The sequence below is a fragment of the Psammomys obesus genome, unplaced genomic scaffold, assembly GCF_907164565.1.
Source record: "Psammomys obesus unplaced genomic scaffold, mPsaObe1.curated_primary_1811, whole genome shotgun sequence".
Classification (NCBI taxonomy): Eukaryota; Metazoa; Chordata; class Mammalia; order Rodentia; family Muridae; genus Psammomys; species Psammomys obesus.
In genome coordinates, this window is record NW_026596034.1 from 10,542,233 (window position 1) to 10,551,916 (window position 9,684).

Consider the following 9,684-nt stretch of genomic DNA (forward strand, 5'->3'; position numbering starts at 1 on the left):
GAAATGTGGGAACTTTTAGTTCATTTGTTTCTCATTCTTCTTCTGCAGTGACAGGATAAGATCTAGGGCCTTTTGAATAGAACACTTTTAAAAATTAGTTAGAATTACATAAGAAATCCAGCTTTGTGTCCACATTTTTCCAACTCATAGGTGAATACTTTTTTGTTGTTGTTGTTCTCTGGGTACCTATGTACCCAGTATTTATGTGGCTTTCTTTTGTAAACACTTATGTATGTATGTTTTTATATGTATATGTGTGGGTGCATGAATGATATGCACATGTATGGATGTTGGAGGACAACTTGTTGGGTCTCTCCTTCTACCGTGTGGGTCTTGGGAATCGAACTTAAGTCATCAGGCTTGGCAGCAAGTGTCTTTACTTGCCTACTTGTCTTTACTTACTGGCCTTTCTTTCTTTCTTTCTTTCTTTCTTTCTTTCTTTCTTTCTTTCTTTCTTTCTTTCTTTCTTGAAAAAGTAGTCCAGGCTGGCAGTGAACTCAAAACAATCCATTCACTTCAGTCTAAAGAGCTGGGCTGGGGTTATATGTATGAGCTACCATGTCTGGCTTAATATAAATATACACACACACATACATACATACGTGTGTGTGTGTGTGTGTGTGTTCTTTAAAGAACATCTGGCTTAAGTATTTTGTTCTTTTTCCAGACAGGGTTTCTCTGCGTGTCTGTGGCTGTCCTGGAACTCACTCTGTAGACCATGCTGACCTCACACTCACAGAGATCCACCTGCTTCTGCCTCCCAAGAGCTGGTATTAAAGGCATGCACCACCACTGCTCTGCTTTTTCAATGTGTGTACATTCATGTATGTGTACTTGTGTATAGAGGCCAGAGGTGGACATTACGTGTCTTCCTCAGTGGCTTGCCAACTTGTCTTTTGAGACAAGGTCTCTCACTGGACCTGGAGTCCCCTGAGTGGCTAGAGTGGGTGGCTGGGAAGCTCTGGGGATTTGCCCCTTCCCTCCTCTGCACCGGGATTACAGCATTTGGCTTCTTATGTGAGTGCTAGAGAGCCAAACTCCAGATTTGGCAAACACCTTACCGGCTCAGCCATCTCCCAAACGCCAATTTCTTGATATTTAAAAATTAAAATAAGCAGATATTGTTTTATGTGCCTGAGTTAGCAGTTTTAGTTAGTTTTGTTTTTTATTTAATGATACAGTACAATTTCTAGGTATCGTTAAATATTCTGCAACATTTTCTTCATCCTTTTTTTTTTTTTTTTCTTTTTCTTTTAAATCAGAGTAGGGGCGGGGCTCTCGTTGCTCAGGCTAGGCCAGAATCCCTGGGCTCAAGTGACCCTCTTGCCTCACCTTCCCAAGTAGCTGAACCCGGGCCATCTCAGCCATCTTTTAATATGTTATTATTGCAAAATTTTAACTAAACCCTCAAAGCAGGGAGACTGGTCTAAGGGACCCAATGCACCGGACCCCCAGCTTCTGGAAAGGTCTGCATTTGTCCATGCTTTGTGTGGGACTGCTGGTGCCAGCATCATGTTCTTTAGCTTGCATCATCATTATCAAGCTGTTTCCTTCTTGCTTGAACATTGTTGATCTTGCCTATGGCAATAGGGTTTAAGCTGCTCACCGTCCTGTACTCCTGTACTCACCCTGCTTCTCACTGAGCCTGATGCTGCCCCTCTTCTGCCCACAAACATCCCCTTTCCTACCTTAGAACATGGATTTGTTCTGCCTCTGTGACTCTGTGGGCTTTTGTTTTGCCTGACTGTCACTCACTGCCTGGGAGAAGATACATCTCTCAAGGCTCCCAGGGGGTGGAGAGTTCCAGGGGCAGGTAAGGGGGTAGCTTCGTGCTCCCGGCAGATGGGGCACAGCAACTGCCTGTAAGACTCTGGTGAGAGAGGTTTCCTGATTGTGCCAGTGAAGTCAGGCAACTCCCCCCAGCATCCAGCACTGCAAAGCTTGGCTTGCAAGAGACTAAAGGCAAGAAAAAACTTGTTTTCCTGACTTGCCTTGAAGGCTCAAGCAGCAGCTAGGTATGGAGTGAGGAGAAAGGTGAAATTTTTAAAAGGAACACAAATAGGTCCCTGAAAAAAAAAAATGGAGCTAGAGACAAAACAGAAGGCAGATGGGAGGTCACTGCAGGCTTTCGGAGGTGTGCCAGCCTTTGGGAAAAGCCAAATTGCTGCAGAGGAGGGGACAGGTAGAACCCTGTGTGCTACTCCTGTGAAGAAGGACAGGTGCATGCTGGGAGACGGTGGCACACACCTTTGATCCCAGCGTTCCGGAGGCAGAGGCAGGTGGATCTCTGAGTTCAAGCCCCAAACTATTGTGGGGCTTTCAAGAATCCCACTTGTTGTTGAATTAAGACTGTTGAACTCACGGACTCCTGCCCATCTCCTGAGTGCTGAAAAAAATCACAAGGGTGTGACCCCAGGCCTGGCTAGGACTGCTCCTCATGATCTCTAAAAACATGAGTGAGACATCGCAGCCTTTAGAGAGTATGAGCCAAGGCTTGCATACAGGGCTCAACTCTGATTCTTCCTGAGGCCAGCACTTATCGCTTTCTCTGTCAGTGAGGTCAGGCTACAACAGTTTTCGGAAGAGCCTTGGTGCTAGCAATGCCACAGCCAAGCTGAACTGGCTGAGCACCAGGAAGGGCCCCCGCAGAAGCGCTGGTTCCTCCCAACACTGAGAGCCACACAGGCTTGCCGGCCCTGTTCTAGTTAAACGTCTGCCTCTGCTTTCCATGTTGGCTGCAGTGTGGCTGGAGCCAACGTTCTGAGTTCTATGAAGGTCATGTGGGACCTCCCTCAGCTAGCAAGCAGTCTTTGCACACACCCTGACGGACGCAAAGCTGAGTATGCCACACTGTGGTCTTCAAGGCCTTAGTCTACAGACAGCTGTGGACAACTGCAATGTCCCAGGAAGCTTGTAAGATGCTTGGCAGTTTTGTCCTAGTGAGTGAAGTGGGGGAGCTTCTATTTCTACCCATTTCTGGGGGGAGGGGGGTTAAAGACAGGTCTCAGCAGAAATAAAAAGTTATCATTTTTGAGCTTCTGTTGTACACAGGGCTGTGCTTTAAGCAGGAAGCATGGCAACATGCCACTAGCGCGATAGCGGAGAACTTCATCCTGATCCATAGGCAGAGAGAGAGAGAGAGAGAGAGAGAGAGAGAGAGAGAGAGAGACTCTGGGCTTGGCACTGGAGGAAGCTTTTGCTCTTTGCCTGCTTGCCCTGGCCTTGCTAGCATATCCATTCCCTCACTGGTATTGGAGCCTACTTCCTTGGGATATACAGAAGACCAGCTGGGACATCCAGTCTTGTGGGATTGAGAGACTACTAGATTTTTGGATTTTCCTGTTTACAGCTAGCCACTGTTGGATTAGGGAAATGGAGCCAGGAAATCACTCCAATAAATCATACATATGTATATGTGTGTATGTTTGTGTGTATATATACAAGTTCTATTATTCTATAGAACCCTGACTAATACATTTTGTTTTGTTTTTGAGACAGGGTTTCTCTATGTAGTCCTAGTTGGCATGCTATGTAGACCAGGCTAGATTCTCTGCCTCTGTTTCTTGAGTGCTAGGATTAAAGGCTTATGAAACTATGCCTAGCAGAAGCTTTCATCTCCACCATCACCTCCTTCTCTTCCTCCTCTTCCTTCAAGGCAGGGTCTAATGCTGCAGGACAGGAATCCACATTTGGTCCAGGCTGGCCCTGAACTCCTGGCAGTCCTCCTGCCTCAGCCTCCTAAATGCTAGTTACAGAATTAACTTCTCCGATTTCTAAGCACAGCAATGGCTACAAGTCTGTTTCTGATTTTTGCTTCCATCCTTGGAGATGTTTTTCTTTTGTCATTTTTTTTTCTTGAAACATCGGCTGCAAATATATTTAATAATCAACCACAACAGAGCCCTTGACAGATGGGCCCCAAAACAGATGGCTCCACTGAAAGACAGCGATTGAAAATGGAGGGTAATTTGAGCCAATCAAGAAGACAGAATCCCTGGAGACAAAGTTTCCACAAAAACCAAAACCACATCCCCCAAGCTCCCTTGGTATATGTTTCACTCACAGATGAGCCTTCCTGAGGGTGGAAACAACTTTTTTGGTTTTGTTTTTTTAATCACAACATCTGGAATATTGAAAAGGAAGGGAGGGGAGCCCGAGGGGCATGTCAATCAGATCCACTTTTCTTCTGGCAGGTTCAGCATCAGTGACAAATTGCCCAATCTGACATAAACAACGTTGACAGACATCGGCAAAGCTGTCTCTACAGAGCCACAAAGGAGGCATATGTGTGGGATGGTCGGGTTCTTTCTTTCCTTCTTTTATCCCCCTTTCGCCCAACCGTCATTATATTTAATAACAAATAAAACAACCAGATATTTGGGAAACCTTCCCATCTTCACAGTGCTGTCTGATTGTCAGCTGCTGCTGATTAATGATCCCCTCCCATTTCAATCACGGTTGGCTGCAAAGCTTTAAGGATTTCTTTGGAATGCACCAAGGGTCCCGTGCTCACCTGTGCGGCGTGGTTGGCATAGAGGATGGTGGCTTCGGTAGCAGAAGTGAGTCCTTGCTGGCCAGCCACCACAGCCTATGTAACTCTGGGCAAGACAACGAGCCACTGGGACTTCAGTTCTCCAGAGTGCAGGATGACAGTAAACCTTCTTTGCCTGCCTGGGGTGGTTACGAGCGTGTTGCAAGGAATAGGAGAATACATGTAGATCATTTTTTCCTCTCATTGTGTTGTCTTATTGGATGATGTCTGAGTGTCAAGGGCAGAGCCCAGGGGCCTTGGGCATACTGGGAAGCACACTACCACTGAGCTATGGCCTCAGCCCAATTTTAAACTGATCCATATTTTCCTGAGAAACAATCCCATGCCATAAAGCACACAAATCCTAACACATAGCTCAGTACAGTTTTACATGTGTTTCTTCTGTGTCTGTACTCATCACAAGGCTATATTCAACACATCAACACTTCTATGAAAGCAAATTCTCAACCCTTTCACTGCAGATTAGCTTGGTGCACTCTTGAGCTTGATATAATTGGAACCTTGTACTATTTATTCTTTTAACGTGAGGGTTTTTTTTTTTTTTTTATGTATACAGTGTTCTGCTTGCATGCACACCTGCACGCCAGAAGAGGGAGCTAGATCTCACTATAGATGGTCATGAGCCACCGTGTGGTTTCTGGGAATTGAACTCAGGACCGTTGGAAGAGCAGCCAGGGCTCTTGCCTTCTGAGCCATCTCTCCATCCCACTACTTATTCTTTCATGCCTGGCTTTCACCTGAGAGCGGTTTATGAGATCCACGTAGACAGATGCAGCAGTTAACAGTTCATTCATTGCCAAGTACTAGTCCATCGTACAGCTGGGCCACAGACCACACAGCCAGTCATTTCTTGTTGACGGACAACAGAAACCTAGCTGTTTCCAGTTTTGAGTTATTATGAATAAGGCTGCTATGAACATTTTCGTAGAAGCACTTCTGTGTGAACATGTTTCCATGTATCTTGAGTGGCAGGAATGGCTGGGTCTTGGGTGGTATGTTTAACCTTCCTAGAGGTTGCTGGCTTTCTCGAGCGATGGTATAATTTTCTGCTCCCGCCAGAAAAGCACGAGACCTGTGTTTCTCTGACTCATTCTTTTTGCCTGTGAACTGTGGTGGTCTCTGCTGTGTCAGAGGTCTTACAGATAGCATTAGGTAAGAGATGGTGTGTTCGGACTAATACTGGATACACGGTCCTACTCTTGTTTGACTCATTATTCTGTTCTGAGCTCAACATATGGGCTTGAGTAAACTTAATCCCGCTAGCCCCCTTTTACTGTACCCGAGAGATGGGGCTGTTACTAACGCCTCTCCACAAAAGTCATTGTGAGTGTTAAATGAGGACAATCTTGTAGAGACATCTCATCACAGGACATTATATAAGGTGCTCAATTGTATGATATTTATCTGCTCACATATTTTGGGGGTCTGGTTTTTAACAGATCCCCGTCAGAGAGAACTGCTCTGTGTATCTTACACCCATCAGGGAAGCCAACAAAGTCCAGAGATGTGACTGTACAGGGTAGAAACTGTCAACTTTCTTCAATCAGAAACAGCTTTACTTCTTCAAGACAAGTCTCCACCAAGGATTGCAAAATGCAGACATGAAAAGGCCTGAGTCAGCCAACCTTACGATCACCTTACTGCTGGACTAGTAATTAGGCGAGCAAGCAAAATCCCTTCTTGTTTCAACTGGTCACCTGCAGCTCAATCATCCTGAGCAATACAGCTGTGCTCCTAGCTGTCCTCCAGCTGAGCCTGGACTTGCTCTTGGCACCCTTGTCACAGTTTCCAGGCATGCTTGCTGCATTGCCAGGAGCTGCTTTTCCAGCAGAAGCCAATTTACCATCCTTGATAATGTCAAATCACCTTTTGTATAGTTGAAATTAAACCCATGCAGAGGGCGAAGTCAGAGCCTTCCCTTTTAAGCTTTTAATGTCTCCTGGAGAATTCTGCTGATCACTCAGCCACAGATCACAGAGCTTTATGTAATTTGCTGCCACCCACTACAAAACCATCTCTGGCAGCAGCAGCTTGAGATAGGAGAGCAATCGGTGTGGTGGGGAGGCATCTGCCTGTCCTTTACAAACTATTTCTTGCTTTGTACTCCATTAGGGTGTAGTACGTGTGGGGAATAGCAAAATGTAAATCAGAATTGCAGACTCCACACAGCTGGGGGAGGGAATGTGATATGCGTTCTGGGTCACAAAACAATTTTCAATTCCACAACTGTTTTATTGTAGTATAATGAATAATATATGTGGGGCAAAGTGCACAGATCTTAAATGTGCAGCCTAATAAATTTTTAAAAAGTGAATACACCCATGCACTCAGCAGCCAGATTAAGAAACTGAACATTTTCAGTTCTGAGAAGATTCCTTCTTTCCCTTCCCAGGCAACACCCCCTTTCCACTCCAAAATAGACACTCTTCTGACATCCATCACCATAGATTAGCAATTAGCTTTGCCTGATTTGAACTCTATGTTAATGGAATCTTCCTTTCATGTCTACTTTCTTTTACTTCTCATTCTATGAGACTCATGCATGAGTTCAAGTCCAGTTTGGTTTGCATAGGGAGTTCCAAGCCAGCCAGGGCTATAGAGAGAGAGACCATGTCTAAAACAATAAAGGTCTTCTCCTCTTAGAAACGTTTGTAAAAGCTGGCTTCCAGAACAGAGATTTTTATCAAACAATTATTTTTGTTTCTGCTTAATTTTTAAGGCTTTTTGGCTAATTAGGAAACAGCCTTAACAGAGTAGGGGTTCACTTAAACAGCTGTTGGTTTGTTTTGTTGTTTTGTTCTGTTGTTTGTTTGTTTGAGGCAGGCTTCATTATGTAGATCAGGCTGGCCTGGAACTCCCAGAGCTTCACCTGCTTCTGCCTCTCAAGTGCTGGTGGCATTAAGGTGTGTGCTGCCCCAAGCAGCTTTATGCTCTACGTTAATGTGATGTTAGTATGTGTAACACCCTATGAATCTGTGACTGGAAAGAAATGTGTAGAGCTGTTTATCTACATTTTATCTAAACATTATGCAAAGATTTACAGAGTTAATAGCATACAAGTTTAATAAATATAAAATGCTTTCTTTTATAAATATGCATTGCACCAGGACTTACAATACATTCAATAGCGAATAAAAATGTGACATTTCTGTCACTTGTGATCAGCATCATGCAGATGAAAAGTTCTCATTTTGGCAGTCCTCCTTTTAAAACCTGGCTGTGGTGGTTTGAATAAAAACGGCCCCTATAGACTCAGGGAGTGGCATTATTGGGGTGTGGCCTTGCTGGAGGAAGTGTGTCACAGGGGTTGGGCTTTGAGGTTTCAGAAGCTCAAGTCCAGAGTCATTTTTCTCTTCCTGCTGTCTGCCAATCCAGATGTAGAGCTCTCAGTTGCCTTTCCAGCACCATGCCTGCCTGCATGCTGCTATGCTTCCCACCATGATGATAATGGAGTAAACTTCTGAACTGTAAGCCAGCCCCAGTTAAATATTTTTCTTTGTAAGAGTTGCCATGGTCATGGTGTCTCTTTACAGCAATAATACTAGCCATAATCTATTTGCCTTGACTAAATGAGTGTTTTACTATTGTACATATGAGACACATTTTAGACATTAAAAAGGGATTGCTTGTGGTCCTACTCCCCTTCCCTACATAGGAAAGAGGTCTGAAGTACTGAGTTTTGTCATTTCTGTAGACCAGCAGTTCTCAACCTGTGGGTCACACCCCCTCGGGGGACGCATATCAGATGTCCTGCATTCTAGACACTTATATCATGATTCATAACAGTAGCAGAATCACAGCTATGAAGTAGCAACAAAATAATTCTATGGTTGGAGGTCACCACAACATGAGGAACTGTATTAAAGTGTCCCAGCACTAGAAAGGTTGAGAACCACTGCTGTAGACCTTGCTGAGCCAGAGGCTCTAAGTTTTGCTTGAAAAATAGAAGCTGAGTTAATTTATAAAGAACTTATTGGTAGGGGGCAACTGGAGAGTTGGCTCAGTGGCAAAGAATACCTGTTCTCTCAGAGCCCCCAGCTTCTAGTCCCAGCACCCACATGCTGGCACACAACTGTCTGTACTCTAGTCTCAGGAGATTCAACACCTTCCTCTGGCCTCTGTGGGCATCACACACCCCCTGCCAACACTCTTACCCATGAAATTAAAACTGAACGGAATTTCTGCAGCTAGCAAGATGATTCAGCAGATAAAGACAATGTTGCCAAGTCTAAGGACTGAGTACATCACACACACACACACACACACACACACACACACACACACACGGCATATTAATTAATGTAATAAAAATAAGTAAGAACATTTGGGTTGGCAAAAAGTCTTAGTTGGCAAAGTACCTATGATGCCAGCATGAGAGCCTGAGTTCTAATCCTCAGAGACCAAGTAAAGGCCAAGTGTGGTGGTAAGCTTCTGTAACCCTAACGCTAAGGGACAGAGATGGGTGGATCCCTGGAGCTTACTGGTTAGCTGTTTAGGCCATTGAGGAGCTCTGGGTTCAGTGAGAGACTCTGATTCAAAAAATAAGGCAAAGAGATAGGGGAAAACACCCACTATCACCCCTGACCTCCAAACACATGTGCACAGACCTGCCCACACACCTGTCTACATACACAAACATATACCACAAACATACACATGCATACAGAAAGAGTTTCTATGCAGCTATAATGCTAATTATTGTGGGTTTCTTTGTTTGTTAATTTTATTTATGTTCCCCAAATATGTAAGGCAAAGCCTAATAGAACACTTTACCAAGCAGGTGTCCTCCAAACTAGAATTATTAGTGGTGACAACTTTGTCTAGGCCTGTGTTCACATGGTCCTTATTATGTCAAGACTGTTATCGTCATGAAAAGATTAGACATGTCCAAAACTAACTATGCACTCCAAAAAGTGCCTCTTTAACAATTCAAAGGTATCATGGGAGCTGAAATGATGGCTAAGCAAAGCATCCTACTCTTAAAAAGTTTGTTAGGTTTGGTTCCCAGTATCCATGTCTCACAACTACCTGTAATTTCAGCTTCAGGAAATCTGATGACCTCTTTTGGCAGTCTCGAGTACCAGAACACACACACACACACACACACACACACACACACACACACACACACA